Source organism: Protopterus annectens, chromosome 3.part1, assembly GCF_019279795.1.
Source record: "Protopterus annectens isolate FY-2018-M chromosome 3.part1, PAN1.0, whole genome shotgun sequence".
Classification (NCBI taxonomy): domain Eukaryota; kingdom Metazoa; phylum Chordata; order Ceratodontiformes; family Protopteridae; genus Protopterus; species Protopterus annectens.
This window is the reverse complement of record NC_056732.1, coordinates 1,384,986,781-1,385,002,741: the sequence shown is the minus strand read 5'-3', so window position 1 is coordinate 1,385,002,741 and position 15,961 is coordinate 1,384,986,781. Positions and strand designations below refer to the sequence as shown.

Here is a 15,961-nt window from a genome sequence, read left to right as displayed (position 1 = left end):
GTGTTGATGTTCTTAAATAATGGATTTGCATGTCATTACAACTGTTTTCTTATGTCTTTGCTACAGAAAAGTATTTTAATTTACATTTCATCACTAAACAAACCTATTAGGGTGGTAACCTGAGAGCGGACTACAGTTGCCGTTGACGTGACATTTAAATTAGCATGCCTGTCACTCAGCATCGATATCTCCTGCCAATCATTAAGAACACGCCCCAAGCTCCGCAGAACGGTACTACACTGGTAGATATCTACATGATTGCTACCTCGCGGCAAGAAACAAGGCTTGTTCAACGAAGTGCAAAGAGTTAAAAAGTTTCCTCATGTACAGACCCAATTAATACGAAGGAGGGCGGGACTCGCATAATATAGGCCAATCACTAATGACTTTTGTCGTAACGTTACTTCCGGTTTATAAAATGACTGGTATGCGTACTGTTGAAAGCGTTATAAAAACATACTTGTTAAATTTTCGAAGTAATAAAAATCTCATAAGAGACAAACACCGAGGAAAGCTGGTAAAACTGAACAATAAATAAGAACTGATTTTCAGTCACATTTTGCTAGTAGGTTTTGAGGGGGTGATGCAACAACGTGATGTGGAGGGATACGTTGTTAAGAAGTGTGTGTCCTCTTAAATATTCTGCATTTCACGAAGTAGGATGTTCCTCAGTGGAATGTATCGGGAAGTGTAATGGCAACTTTTTAACTCTGTAAGGTTTATGTTTGTAGACATTTTAGTACTATTTTCTTCACTTATAATTTACTTAAATTCTAAACTTGCATTTAATTTTAGGTTTTCGAATGTTTGAGCCCGCTACCTTTTGTTAAGTGAGACATCTGGTACTGTTAAGTCCCACATAGCGTTCAATAAGTTATGGATGGATTTCAATATAATCAGGTGACATAGACTGAAGTAATAAAATACGCTTATAAAATATTAATAGTATTAACTTGAGACATTGTCCGAATAAGATAATGTGAATTAAAATTTCTGAAGTAAAAGAAGACTACAACTGTTATAGTCAATTATCAACCTTTCTTTCCTCCAAAAGTCACCAGTTTTAGGAGGGAACAAACGGGACAGCGCTAAGAGTTTAGTCAAGATCAGAGATACGAAAATTAGGGGCGGCTGATTCGTACGGTTCGAACCAAACTGCAGTCCTGACAGAACGCACAGTCACGGAGTTGGTTATTGTTATTATACAATAACATTATTTAAGAAAAAAATACTTTTCTTAAATAACGTCTTTGTATAACGGCGGATTACTGTTTTTCCGCCGGTTGTGGTATACTGCTTCTTCATTTTGATGTACTGCGCATGCGTATGGGACTTCCATTCCCACGCATACCCAGTACATCAGTGCTTTGAAACAGAAGCAGTAGAGAAAAGAAAGCCTCCATTGCTCCGTTTTTTCTCTCTCTCTCTCTCTCTCTTTTTTCTAAATTGTAAAAAAAAAAGTTTTGGGGGCAATTTATACCAGTGGAAAAAAATCCGGGTGACCGGACCTTTTTCCATTGGTAGGGTACGCTGGTTGGGCTGGGCCAATCGGCGTGAACATTTTCAAATATCAATAGGGAGTCGTTGTATAATTCTTTTTAAGTGATTTCAGTGGACAGTTTCAGGCCACTAAAGCCAAACCCCACGTGTTGTGGATATGCATATTTTGGCTTTATGATCTCCACAGCACAAGCATAGTGTGGACATCACGTTTGCTATTCGATCTAAATGTCGAATCTGCTGAATTCATCAGATCTGACAATTAAACCTAAACACAGGGCTTTTATACCTAGCTGATGCCCATTACCATCAGGGTGACTGCAAAATATCCCAAGTAACAAGCTAAAAGATCACTCAGTGGAAGTTCTAGCTTGGCTGGAGTTTTCATTTAGTTGTTACTGATTGTTCTTTCTGTGTGACTTTCTCACTCTTTGTTTTAGCAGTGTTCTTGATATTGATAGAAAGCACTGCCTTTTATAAGGTATTTGAAAACGCAGGCTATTTATTTGTTTGACATTTGTTTACCGGTAAGGTCCAATTAGATGTGTACCCATTTTCAGAGGAGGCCCGGGGAGAAAAGCTCCAGAAGTACAATAGTAAGATTACAGATTTACATAGATTACAAAGACTATCACAATAACAAAGCAGTACAATTTGTAAATACATAAAAAATAATAATGACAGAACACACAATATACAGACATTGATAAGCAATAATGTTAGAACACAATATGTACAGATATTAATTCAAACCTTTTTTTTATCAGTAGATACAGTCAAGGTTTCTTAAAAGAGAAAGGGTTGAGTATGAGTGGAATAAAAGAATAGTTCAGTGTTAAAGGTATACTAAAGGAAATTCTAGAAAGGAGGGTGTATAATGAGGGTAGCAGGATGGGTCAAGAGAAGGTGCAGTAAATCCAGATATAAGAGAATAGTAACGAGTACTACGATGTCGAGGAGCATGGGCAGATCCAGTTGTTGGATAGATGTTCTTTCAGTCGAGGCTTGAAGGAATAATAATGAGGTATTAGTCTGATTGGTTCTGGAAAGCTATTCCAGGATTTGGCAACATAGTGTGAATATAGGCTAGCTCCATTTGATCTATGAGGTTTGTATATGGCTAGTAGATGCTTGTAAGAAGAATGTAGGTCACAAGATGGAATATAATGTTGAAGTAGTGTTAAGATTTTTTGTGAAAATGAGTTGTAATACAGTATTTTGTGTGTTAACATTAGTTGATTAAAAGTCAGTAGGTGGGGTAGTTCTAGCCATTTAAAGCTTTTGAGAGCAGAGCAGTGGTGAGAATAGGGAGCCTGATCAGTGGCAGATTTAGCTATCATGTTATAGCACTGAGTTTTACTTTAAGGGAAGACTGAAGGTTAGTTAGACTAGGAGAAGTGTATAGAAGGGATGTAAAAGATAAGTGGTGACTAGAGTTACTTTAGTGGATTTGGTGATGAATTATTTAACCATGTACATCATACCCAATTTTTGATTTGTAATTTTATGTTGTTATTGATATGCAAGTCAGTTTTACTATCAAAATGTTGAAGTAACATTCGGCGAGCACAGGAATGTCGAAATATGGTTGGATGATTTCCGGGTTGCCAAATGTTACTTGAGCGAGACAGTTGTATCAGTGAATGCCACTTTGCATTCACTGATACGAAACTCGATGTTAGGAGTACAGATCGTGCTACACTGTGGACTGGAAAATCCATCCCTTTCCTCACTGTAGTGCGATCTCGGAGTTGGAATATTTACTTAGCAGGGGGCACAGGGGAGTGCAGGGGGGCTTGCCCCCTGCAAAACAGTGAATTTGCGGGGTAGGGGCTAGACTTACCCTAGTTTGTGGACATCACGTTTGCTATTCGATCTAAATGTCGAATCTGCTGAATTCATCAGATCTGACAATTAAACCTAATTAGTATGCAAGAATTCGGCATTATGGTTCGACGTTCATAGGTAGGTACCAGGCTATTGGCCCTAGGGCCTATATAAGCCTAGCCAAAAAGGTACCCTGGCTTTCGCCACCCAAGAAAATTATTTTCCTATGCCCCTGTCGAGCAGAGCCACAGATGTGATCCCCGGGTTGAATTTCCTATTTCCCATCCAATCATCAAGATTTTTCTTGAAGAGTGCTAATGAGGAGCTTTGTTTGATATAGATAGGTAGTTTGTTCCAGGGTATGGGAAATCTTTGGGACATGAATCTATCCCTCCAGCATGTTTTGTTTATTGTGGTGAAAGGTTTAGGTCCCTAGAGTGTGTTGCTCGGAGGGATTGAGATTTCTTTAAGTGGAGCATGTCCAACAGCTCTGGGTTGACATAGCTTTGTATGTTAGGCAGAGATCGCCTCCGAGTAGGCAATATGCGATGGAGTAAAACTGGAGTTTTTTGAGATGGTCTGCATAGGGCATCTGTTTGAGGCCAGTAATCCTTTTTGTGAGGTATTTCTGCGGCCTTTCCAGTTGTTGTAGATGTCTTGTGAGGTACATACCAAAAGGGGCGTTGTACTCTATAATGGGTCTAATGAGTGACGAGTAGAGGGGAACAATTACCTCTTTTTTCCTGGATGAGAAACCTTTTGTGATGATGTGTGCCACATAGAAGGATTTACTGACTACTGTGGCGATGTGATTATCAAAGGAGAGACTACTGTCCGTCTGTGTCCCAAGGTCTCTTATCACACTTTCGGTGTTAAGTAGACTACCACCTATGTGGTAGCTCATGTGTACAGAGTTTTTACCAAAGGAGGTGACAATGCACTTTTTGGCATTGAGCTTGAGGCCATGGCTTTGACACCAGACATCTGTCTCAGTGAGGCCCTTTTGTAGGATGTCCACATCGTTAGGAGTTTCGATTATGGCTCCTAGTTTGCAGTCATCTGCGAACTTCATTATCCAAAGACCTTCTGTGTTCATCTGTACTTCAGAAAAGTAGATACCAAACAGGAGAGGACCCTGTGGTACTCCACTTGTCACTGGTCTGAAGTCGGATTTGGAGTCTGCTACTTCCACAGTGTGGGTTCTGTCAGTGAGCCAGTTAGCAACCCATCTTGTGACATAGGGATTTATACCTACTTTAGTGAGTTTATCTATAATTCCAGAGTGAGGGATGGTGTCAAAAGCCTTAGCGAGATCTAGATAGGTTGATATAGCTTTGGTGACTGCTTCAAAGAAGTCTGTCAGGTTTAGGAGACATGATCTGTCTTTTACAAACCCAAATTGGGTGGAGTCCAGAGTTTGGAGATTACCAATGTCTTTGTTTATAAGTTCCATGATGATACGTTCCATGGCCTTGCAGATCAGGCTTGTTAGGCTAATGAGGTGGTAGTTTCCAAGGTCCGTGGTGGCTGCCCCTTTGTGGAGTGGGATAACCATCGCTGTGCACCATTCAGTGGGCACAAAGCCTGAGGTGAGGCTATGACTGAGTATGATGCTTAGGTGGCATGCCAGTTCATTCTGTAGTTCCTGTAGAATGTAGCCTGGGATGTTGTCAGGTCCCATGGATGCTGTGTTCTTGGCTTTAGAGAGTGTGTTTTTTACCTGTGCAGCCGTGATTACAGGAACTTTGCATTCTTCCGGTATAGAGATGGGCGTTTTAGGGGAAGAGACGGGGGTAAAGTTAGCACTGAACCTGTTTGCCAGGATGTTAGCAATATCAGTTGGTTCTGTATATTTAGTGCCATTGTGCTGTAACTTAGAGCAGATCTGAGTGTTGCCATTGAGATTCTTGACATAGCTATAGAATGCTTTGTGGTTGTCTTTAGAATCATTGGAATTTATTTTTCATAACTAGCTTTGGAGGATTGTATGAGGGATCTCAGCTTCTTACTGAGGCTGACCAGGGAGTTCCACCAATCATGGGATTTTACTCTTTTTTTTTTGCAACAGTTTCTTTCTTCTATTGTAGAGTTTGTTTATGGCAGGGGGCCACCAGATTGGCTTCCTTTTTTTGGAGGATAGCATCTTAGTTCTTTTAGGGATAGCACAATCCATGCACTTGTGTAAGTGCTTATAAAGTGTATTTGTGTAGGATTCAGCAGTCGTACCTCAATTGTCCATCTGCATGGGTGTCGTGAAGTTTGCCTCTTCTGTCTTAAGAAGCATGAAGTTGGCTTTGGAGAAATTTATTTACAGTGGTTTTCCCTAATGAGGGGTGTGGGTGGGATGTGGATGTCTAGGTTGATTAGCTTGTGGTCAGATCTGACCAACGAGGAATTGACTTTTGGTGTGGAACACCAGTCTCCCATGTTGGTAATGACCAGGTTTAGGATATTTCTGCCCCTGGTGGGGGTGTTGATATGTTGATCGAAGGCGTTGGAATTTATGAATTCCAGAAAACGTTGAGCAAAAGAGTTTGTACATGAGTAGTTTTCCCAGTTAATGGTGGTGTAGTTGAAATCACCCATTATTAGGGTGTTGGGTTGTACCCTAATATTTTCCAATGTGTCAAGAAATGAGGAGTGGGAATCCTGCGGCTTGGTGGGGGATCTGTAGCAAGTTACAATTTGGATTGCGGTCTTGCCCAGAGTTAGTTGCACTTGGATAATCTCGGATGCATTATGCTGAGCAACTAGCCTGGAAGTGTGGATATCCTTAATGAATATGGACACGCCTCCGCCTTTAGTGTTTCGGTTCAGGTTAGGTGGCTGAAAGGTGTGGTACGAATTATAGCCTGGTAATGCAGGGGTGTTCTCTGGAGCCTTGAACCAAGTGTCTGTCACAGCACAGATGTCGATGTTCTCCATTTTAAAGAGTGCCTCGAGTGAATGCATTTTGAGGTTTAGACTTCTACCATTGAGTAGCATTACACTCAGATTTTGCTTGCTGTTACAGTGGTGAATTTGTCATTTGAACCTTGCCTAAAAAGGCACTATATGGGTGGCAAGAGCCTTAGCCAGTATCCGGAATCCCAAGGGCAATAGGTGCAGCCCATCTCTGGCAAAGCATTGTGGTCTGTCGATCATGTCATCCCAGCAGACAGATACTGGATCCCCTTAGAATGACACCAGAAGCTTAGCCAATTGTTGAAGTCAATCATTTTGTTCTTGTACTGTGGTGTCATTCTGGGTGATGGGAGGATGCTACTCAGTGCTAGGGTCATACCTGCCTGGACTACAAGATTGGAGAGCTCCTCCATGTCTCTTTTCATGTAGTCCAGGGAGGTACGTCTCAGATCATTCACATCAACATGGACAATGACAGAGTCATATTTGTACTTGTGGAGTGACCTGAGTGTGTGCGTTAATGTGGCTGATCCTGGCACCCGACAGGTAGCTGACAGTAACTTTCTCCTTGTTTACCCTGGTGAGTGGGAACATCAGTGTGCCTGACTATAGTCACCTATGACTAGAGTGTTGGGTTCGTTGTTGTGCCTTATGGGCTGTGGTTGAGTGACACACTGAGTTTGTGGGTTATGTGTCTTTGGGTTGTGTTGGGGGGGTGGAGGTTGCTTGTGTTTCTTCTTTGGAGGTCTCTGTTGCTTGAGCAGATTTTTATTGAGAGCCTCTGCAAATGCAGGTGCATGTTTTGTGTTTCTATGTGTGGGTTTTGGTGGTGTACGTTTTGAAGGACTATGTGATGAGTGTGGTGTGGTGCAAGTGTTAACCTTCTCCGCTTGACTGTCTAGTCCAGTCTTTTGTGAAGAGAGCTTTGCTTCCAGTTTGGTTATATAAGTGCATCTCTCACAGGTTGTAGTATTGGGTGGTAGGAGGAGAGGGTTGTCTGTGTACATGAGGCATTTGCTGCATTGCCCCAAGATGTCCAGATTCATCAGGTAGACAGGTGAAAACACCGGGAGCTGACCCTTAGACATACCTGAATAGGTGCTTATTTATTAAGTACTAAAAACTGTTTTCCTCTAGACAAGCGAGGAAAGTTGAGTGCAGTAGTAATTTGTAGCTTATTTAGTGCTTACAACTTCTGAACAAGCGCTGAGCACAAAGAAACAGATTTGAGTGCTAAAACTAAAAAACTGGCTAGTTCCAAGGGAAAATTTGAAGAGCAGACTTTATGGCACCAGGAATTGTTTAATCCTAGCTAAGCAGCGATACATAAAGTGTATTTTTTTAATATAACAGTAGCAAATGAGCAAACTGATTTAAACAAATTAACCAATAAAAAGCTAAACACTGAGCCCCGTTCCAGCAGTCTTCAGTCAGACAAGTTCTAACTGCACACTCCTGCCACTAGGGTGCAGGGGAACCTTCTCCAAAAAAAGATGGTCTGGATTAGTGCTCAAGTTATACAAACAAAGCAGGTCTGAATTTAGTCTATGCTACAGCAAACAAGGCATACCAATTTCAGAAAGAAATAGTTCAAATAAGCAGGCACAATAAGCCTTTAACCAGAAACTTCCAGCTCAGAAGGGCAAAATCTACCCTGTCCTCCCACAAGAGTGCAGACCACACCTTCTTAATGTAAAATAAATGGCCCGAAGCCCAAGTGCTTAAACCAGAACTAATACACTTTTAGAATAACAGACAACTGAGCCTTTAATCAGCAACCACCAGCTTAGAAGGATGTAAGCTACATGTCCTGCCACAACAGTGCAGACCACAAACCTTCTTAATGTAAAACCACTGGTCTGAAGCCCAAGTGCTTCAACCAAAGGCTTAGAATAAAAGTTACAGTTTAATCAGGCTTTGTTCAAAATTTAATATAATAACAGTTACAATTTAATCAGAATTTGTTTTGAACGTCAACGTTTTGATCATATCACTGCAGGTCAAATTTAAGATTGCCAATTGTTACACTTAACAGCTTAGTGTGTGGAACATCAGTTGTAGTATTCTTAAGAGAAGTAATTGTAAAGTTAGAGTTATCATGGGAGAATTGCTTGGGTAAGAATAGCATTAGTTTTTTTTTGGGGGGGGGGTTGAGTAGGAAGGAGATGGTTGTTGGTGAGCTAAGACTCAGTGGAAATGAAAGCATCTTGGGATGTTAAGTTGTCCAATCTCGCCTTTGTTCTTGCTGGATGGGTTCAGAGCTGATCCTCGGCTCTGACTCGGCCACTTACTATAGCTCAAGAGTTCTTTACTGGCTCGAGGCTACCACTTATCCCAAAATGCCCAGTGTCAGCTACCCAGATCTCGTTTGCCACTTCAGCTGCGAGGTTGCGATCAATACTGGCTCAGGCTTAGTATAATTTTTTTTCTCTATTAAACTCAAATATTGTGCTTAGAATTTGGTATATATATTCTCTCTTGTAGTATTGTGTAAGTTTGGTTTGAATGGTTGAGTTTAAGAGGGAAATGGGTGGAGCTATCAGAGGAATGAATAAATAAAGAAAATTTAATGCCAGACTGTCAGTATCTCCTACAGAAAAAAGCAAGTGAAGTATGGGAGGCATACCTCTTAAGAACTGTGGACACGGTCAAAAATAATGTGGGGACAAAGGCACACACACATAGGGACAGATTTTAAATATTGCTGTTATAAACTTAGAACATTGATAGAATTAAAGCTTTTGTGTTAGCATTAATTTTCTGAAAGATATAAAGTCTGAAACTCAAAATTTATCATTATTTAGTGACTTTCATCCTCAGGGATTTGCCAGAAAACTGCAGTTTTAGGAGGGATTAAGAAGGATAGGGCTAAAATTTCATTGTAAATCAAGGACATTTGGGATGAATGCTATGAAGTATGTCAAAACCCAGAGTAAACAGGGATATAGCCTGAGCTTTCAAATACTTTGTAAAAGGTATTGCATTCTGCGAATATCGTGAACACTAGTAAAAGAAAGAATCCAGTTTGAGTGCCTGTTGAAAGTCAGAGAGACCGTAACTACAATCTTAGGAACAACACTTTATACCATGCTTAACATAAATACTGGACAAACTTTGGAATGTTTTGTACATTTTTCTCCCTTCCTACTTCATTCTTTTTAGTGTACCTCTAGTGCCCCCATCCATTGCCTGGTTTACTAGTATCTGCAACAACTCCCAAACTATCTTCCTTTTTAGGGCTGGAGCTGGCAATGACAAAAGAGCATCTGTGGGGGGGGGGGGGGGGTCATGCTATTAACTGCATATTTTTTCCATTTATGACCTTCATAGGTGAATACTAGGCTAACTGCTCAAAATGGTAATTTTAAACTTTGCCAATAGCTTGAGATCAGAACCAAATCCTGTACCTTGACTGTGAGGTAAAGACCTTAACCATTATGCCAAACCCCCACCATAAATCAAATGCACCTTTACTACATGCCATACCTACCACATTTGGTATAGTATCCTGCCAAATAGGTTCATAGACAAGTACTAAGTTAGCTGCCCTAGTGGACTATATTAGGCCTAGCTAATTTTCTGTGGTGAGAATCAAACCCTGTGCTTAACCACAATTCCTAGTAACGAAATGCATGTTTCACCTAAAATCGGACAGCATTGACAGATAATTCCTGGTATACATAAAACTAATTGTGGTTCTACAGTTTGTAGGCAAAGACGATTGGAAAGGGGATGAGTTTATTTTATTTATTTTTTCTTTATTTAACATTTGTTTACCGGGAAAGTCTGACTGGGACAGAGACCATTTTCAGTTGAGGCCCTGGGAGAAACACTCCAGATGCATGAACCAAGTTTCTTTAAAATGTGATTAGATGACACATTGATTACTTCTAGTGGTTCTGTTTAACTCCTTTGCTTACTTCATCTTTGTGAATGGATCCCTTGTCTCTCAAAAAGTTCTGTGAAGTCTGCCCTGAGTGTTGTAGGAAGATGTGCCCTCATATCTCTGTAACTAATATAAATATCCCCTGGAATCACACTGTTTGTGGTTAAGAGAAGCCAAGTTAGCTGAGTCTTCTATGCTGGTTGCACTGGGTGTCCCTTTGGTCACTGCAAGTAATCACTGCCATTAGTTGATTAATTTTAATTGACTCCTATGTAAATAGATGAATATCTGATGTTTGTTTATTTAATTTGCTAACAGGTAAGTGGACTGGGTCCAACAACAGTGTAGTTTTCAGGCATGACCAGTCCACTGGGCAATAGCAAACATGCATACTAAATGCAGTTACAATCAGTTACATGCATAATAGACTGTGTAAACAACGTAGAGTGTAGCTTACAAGGTCTATAATGCAGTATATAAACAAGGTAGACTATAGCATAATTTTACAGTTATTTCCCCCTCCAAGAGTCAGATATATGCATACATATTGATAATTTTTGAGTTTTACCAGTTCACCTACTAGCATGTCTATCAGATATAGGAGTGAAAGCTTTGCAGGCATAGTTAAGACTTACAAACTCCACACACAAGTCATTTAGCCAGGAAATGAACCAAGCATTCTGGGGCAGCAGCAGCTGTAACCCCTGTGGCAAGCCTCCCTTTTTTGAATTTTTATGTTCTGTACATAATAAAAATATTGATGTATTTTATTTTTAGATAAGGCATAGTAAAACTGATTCAAATAAATAAAGAAAAAGCATCATACATCTTGGGCTATAACTTTTGTTTTGCTAAAATTACAAATAAAAATGGTGTACCCAACTTGGCTTGCTGGTATTTCAAAGGGATTTTTTTTCGCACATCATCCTGTTGTTTCTAGCATCCTGGAAAACTGGCTAGCCCAATAAGAAGATTAACTTTTTAATCACTTACAAATTTGTATTTTAAGCAATTGTTTAATTTTTGTGCTTTCATCCTCTCCATCTTAATTTGGCCACATTTTGTGATTTTACATAATTTTAAAAAAATCTGTAGATGGTTGTTTATGTCCCTTTTTTCCATTATGTTTTATTTTATAATCTAATCAATGGTACTGAAAATCTAAGAGTTGCCTTTTAGATGATTGATGCTGTTAATTTAATCAGTCCATCCATATGCCAAGCTTTCGTCCACACTAGCAAAATTAAGGAGAGCATATTTTGTATATTGTAGAAGTCCACAAAAAGCAATGGTACAATACCAGGGTACTAGCTCAAAAGCCAACACAGACTGTTTGCTGTTTTTAGAAAAGGAAAATTGGGCCCATTTGTTAATAAACAGATTTTGTGAAGGTGGCCGGCCAGCTGCATTGTCTTTTGCTGTTAACGCTGCCATATACCTTTACAAGGAACAAACAGCACATTCTAATAGGGCAGCAGCAACTTTTTTTAATTTACTTTTTCTTGACTGGAGTAGTCCCACTAGGCAAGTACCCATTTTCAGCTGCAGCTTTCTTTAAAGATTTTTCTGTACAAGATATTAGACGCTGCACAACTTGAGGCACAGTCAAGATGCAAGATATGTTTTGGCATGGTTGTGTTGCAATTGATCCTGTAACTGCCAAACTTCCACAGGTAACAGTGTACTGCTTTGAGATCTGCAAAGATGGTATAATTTGCTGTTACAGTAACCCTTCCTGAGGAAGAGCATTACCATGATGATAGATGGTTTGAGAAAAGGTCAGTGTGTCAGCAAAGAAGAGCATTACCATGATGATAGATGGTTTGAGAAAAGGTCAGTGTGTCAGCAAAGCTACCCTTCTATATACATATATATATATATATATATATATATATATATATATATATATATATATATATATATACAAATACAGTAACTGTGAGGTGCCTTACCTTAGAAAACTATACTTATGCTTTGTCATTGTAGCTAGGAGCATGACTTGAATATTCAGTTTTAGTATTTTTAACTTTAACACTTTTCTGCTTCGTTTGGGACTTTGCATTCACTTCCCTATTGTGTTGCCTTTCCCTGGGCTCCCTGCAGTAGACAGAACTTCAGCAAGTGCTTGGATGTTTGATATAATATGCATATTTGAACATTGGTATTGTAGGATCTGTATTTGTGTACATCCATGCCACTCACTACAGTCGCAGTAGGTCTTCCGTTTAGCTAATTTGCTTTTCTTTGTTCCTTTTCTGCTTTTTGCGGGATTTTGCATTCTCTTCCTTGATCTGCTAACCCTTTCCTGTGTTCCTGCAAAATGCTGAGCCCTAGTGAGAACATACACATATCTGAGAAGTTGCTAAAACATGTCTTAGCATTGTTGTAAGATAAGCGGGGCACAGGGGTGTAGGTGTAGGATCAGGAATGTTTGTGGGTGTAAGTGAAGTCTGCCTTTAGTATAATTCATGTTTTTAAGTTCTGATTCCTTCTGTTGTAGTGCTACCTTGTTTTATTAACATTGCTAGGGATAGCATACATCATTCTGTTTTCAAACTGCTGTTATGATTTAGGAGTTTTTTCTTTTAATTTCTCTGAAAGGCTACCGCCTCTGACTCTGTGTGAGTGATTGCACCTACCTCTTTGTATACCCGCAGGTGTGCTCGTTATACCTGCAAGCATTTCTTTATCAGCAGTAGTGCAGTCAAGCTTTATAAGGAAGGTTTGACTAGAGGTACTAACAAGTGAAATGCTCAGTTTCTTTATTAATTTGCAGTGTTTTGCACTGTTGTATTCATAATGTTTGATCACAAGGACTTCCTCTGCTTTTGGAAATTCAGCGTGTCTTGTTTTGAAATAAGTTGTTAAGGTCCAAAGTCCACCTCAGAAGTGAGTACACAATTTGAACTTGACAGGCATTGTCAACAAGCTGTCTGAGCCAGGCAAAAATCCCGACATAACTCTCTGGATTGTCAGCTGGCTCACAGACAGGACACAGGAAGTCAGGATCAGAGGGACCACCTCCACCAAGAGACTGGTCGCCAGCAGAATACCCCACGGCTCCATGCTGGGCCCGCTCCTGTTTGGCATCTACTTCTCAGACGTCAGGTTTGCAGATGACTGTAAACTGGAAACTATTATAGATTCCTCCCAAGACACCAACATCTTGCAAGAGGGTTTAACACAGACAAATAACTGGTGCCAAAGCCAGTGCCTAAAACTCGGTGCCCAGAAATGAATTACAATGACCTTTGGGAAGCTGTCAACCCAAGTTAATTACTCCATCCATAAAACATGTAAGAGTTGACCCAGTAGTAAGTGATCTTGGCAGAACTCATTGTAAATGGAGTCAACTATACTGAGCCAGAAGATATAGCAAACCTCCTGGCTGATAAATTCAGCTCCATCTTTACCCCTCTCTCCCCCTCAACCTTTCCTCAGGAAATATCATCAAATATAGCTCCCCCCTACTGTCACTATCACTAGGGAACAGGTCATTAATTGTATGTCTAAGACCAAGAACACTGCATTAATGGGTCCAGACAAAATCCCAGGATGCCTTCTAAATAGCATGAAACGTGACCTATCAGGGCCTCTAGAATTACTATTTAACTGTGGCTTCCAAACAGGCTTCGTGCCTCATGAATGAAGAAAGGCAACAGTCATCCCTCTGCACAAAGGTGGGCTATCTACGGACCCTGGAAGCTACAGACCCATAAGTCACACTAGTCTTATATGTAAAGCCATGGAAAGAGTTATCATGGAGATGATCAACAGAGATATAGTAAAGCTCCAGACACTGGACCCAAGCCAGTTTGGTTTCATGAAGGGCAGATCATATCTACTCAACCTGGTGGACTTCTTTGAGAAGGTCACCAAAGCAATGGATGAGGGCAAAATCATTCACACTGCCTGCCTTGACTTGGCCAGGGCATTTGACACAATACTCCACTCGGGCATTGTTGACAACCTCAGGAGGTTAAGTACAAACCCTTATGTCTGATGGTGGATAGCCAACTGGCTCACAGATAGAACCCAGGAAGTTAGAACTGGGGAGTCCACCTTTACAATGAGGCCATTTATGAGTGGAGTCCCTCAAGGATCAATCCCTGGACGGCTCCTTTTTAGCATTTATTTCTCAGATGTCAAGGCCAATGTCAGTGGTCTCTGGGTGACTAAATTTGCAGATGATTGCAAATTAGGAGCTGTCATTGAATCTTACAATGACACAAATTTTCTCCAGGAGGGGCTGAAACTGACAACTGGTGTCAGAGCCATGGACCAAAACTAAATGCCAAGAAATGCATGATAGTATCCTTTGGGAAATCATCCACCCTTGGTAACTATCATATTGACAACACACCCCTTAGAGTTGACACAGTAGTCAGGGACTTAAGGGCACACATAGATAGTAATCTAGTCTTTGATCATCATGTGTCTACAGTGGTGAAAAAATCATTCTGTATTGCACAACTATAAACAAAGGTATGGCATCTAAGTCCAAGGAAGTCATTGTTCCACTGTATTCGGTATTCATCAGACCTCTCATTGAGTACAATGCCCCCTTTGGTGTGTTCCTAACCAGGCACAGAGGTTCCTCACTAAAAGAATACAGGGCATAAGTAAAATGGCCTTTGCATACCGCCTCAAGGCCCTATCCCTGTATTCTGTTTCCTACAGGCTTTTGAGGGGGAAATCTTTGCCTGTTATACAGGACATTGTCAGACTCCAGTCTGATGGACCTCCTGCATATCCACAAAACAAAACAGCACCAGAATTACCTGTTCTAAAGACTTAAACCTTGCCTGTGATATAAATAGGACTGGCTGGAGAGTTAGGTATGTACCCCACAGACTACCCCTTCTATGGAACAGGCTTCCCATCCATATGAAGCAGAGTTCCTCCCTAACCCAATTCAAGTGCAACTTGGACAATTGGATGGGAAACCGGAAATTCATCCCTGATTTGGCACCTATGTCTCTAATGGACACAAGTAACCTGTAAATGGTTCATCTCCCAGGCCCATGCTTACAGTTATCGAGGGTATCAAAACTTGTCAGAGATTTGGGATGCATGGCTAGGCATAAAAGGCCCTTGTTGTCGTTAGACTGGTAAACACCTATGAACCTATAGACTCTCCCTTGCTAATTGGTCTGGAGCCCTCCCTTGCTTTTCTGGTGGGATTGCATGCACTCTAGTGGGCCCTTTCTGTAAGAATTTCTGCTTCTGGGAGGCCATTTGCTTATGTGCATATGATTTGCAGTCCCTTCATTCTCTCCACTCTTCCATGACTGTGAATCTTAAATTTTTTTTTCTCTATGATCTGTATTCTTACTCTATTATATTTATTTCCATTCAGTCCAATTTTGCATCCTCAGCTTCAGACTTAGCATTTAATACCTCATTGTCTTGTTGTTGTTGTTGTCGTCTTTCGGCTTTTCCCGTAACTCCAGTACGCTAATGATTGGCAGTAGATTTTCATGAACGCCGAGGTGCTAGCTCGACATTCAACCTTCAACGAAGGCACGACCATTTACGCATGTGTTTCAAACGCCCACCCAACCGCGGGGAGGACATGCAGACTCCACATAGAAGGCACTCCCCGCACTCCAGCCGAGAATCGAACTGGAGAACCTCTTGCTGTGAGGCAACAACACTACCGCTGCACCACCGCGGAAGTCAAATCATTGTGCTCATTTACAACTTCATTGACCTCCGTTGTGGTTTTATCCATATTCCTTTGGTATTCTCCAACCTCAAGCTGATATTTCTTACGTGTCTGAAAATATCTTTTTTGAGGTTACTTCCTCATCTATTATATCTTTTTTACTTGGACTGCCCTGG

General features: G+C 40.6%; 1 protein-coding gene across 3 annotated transcripts in view; it reads left to right on the top strand.

Annotated features, from left to right (window-relative positions):
• The first annotated feature begins 421 nt into the window (after positions 1-421).
• The window catches only part of LOC122798471, a 614,991-nt gene continuing 599,451 nt past the window's right edge, over positions 422-15,961 (top strand). For 2 of the 3 annotated variants that reach the window (XM_044067421.1, XR_006364274.1), the window contains exon 1: positions 597-712. The gene's annotated coding sequence lies outside the window, so the exon portion shown is untranslated. Of the gene's footprint in view, positions 518-596; positions 713-15,961 lie in introns of those variants that run through there. The other variant, XM_044067422.1, reaches the window with a different exon arrangement.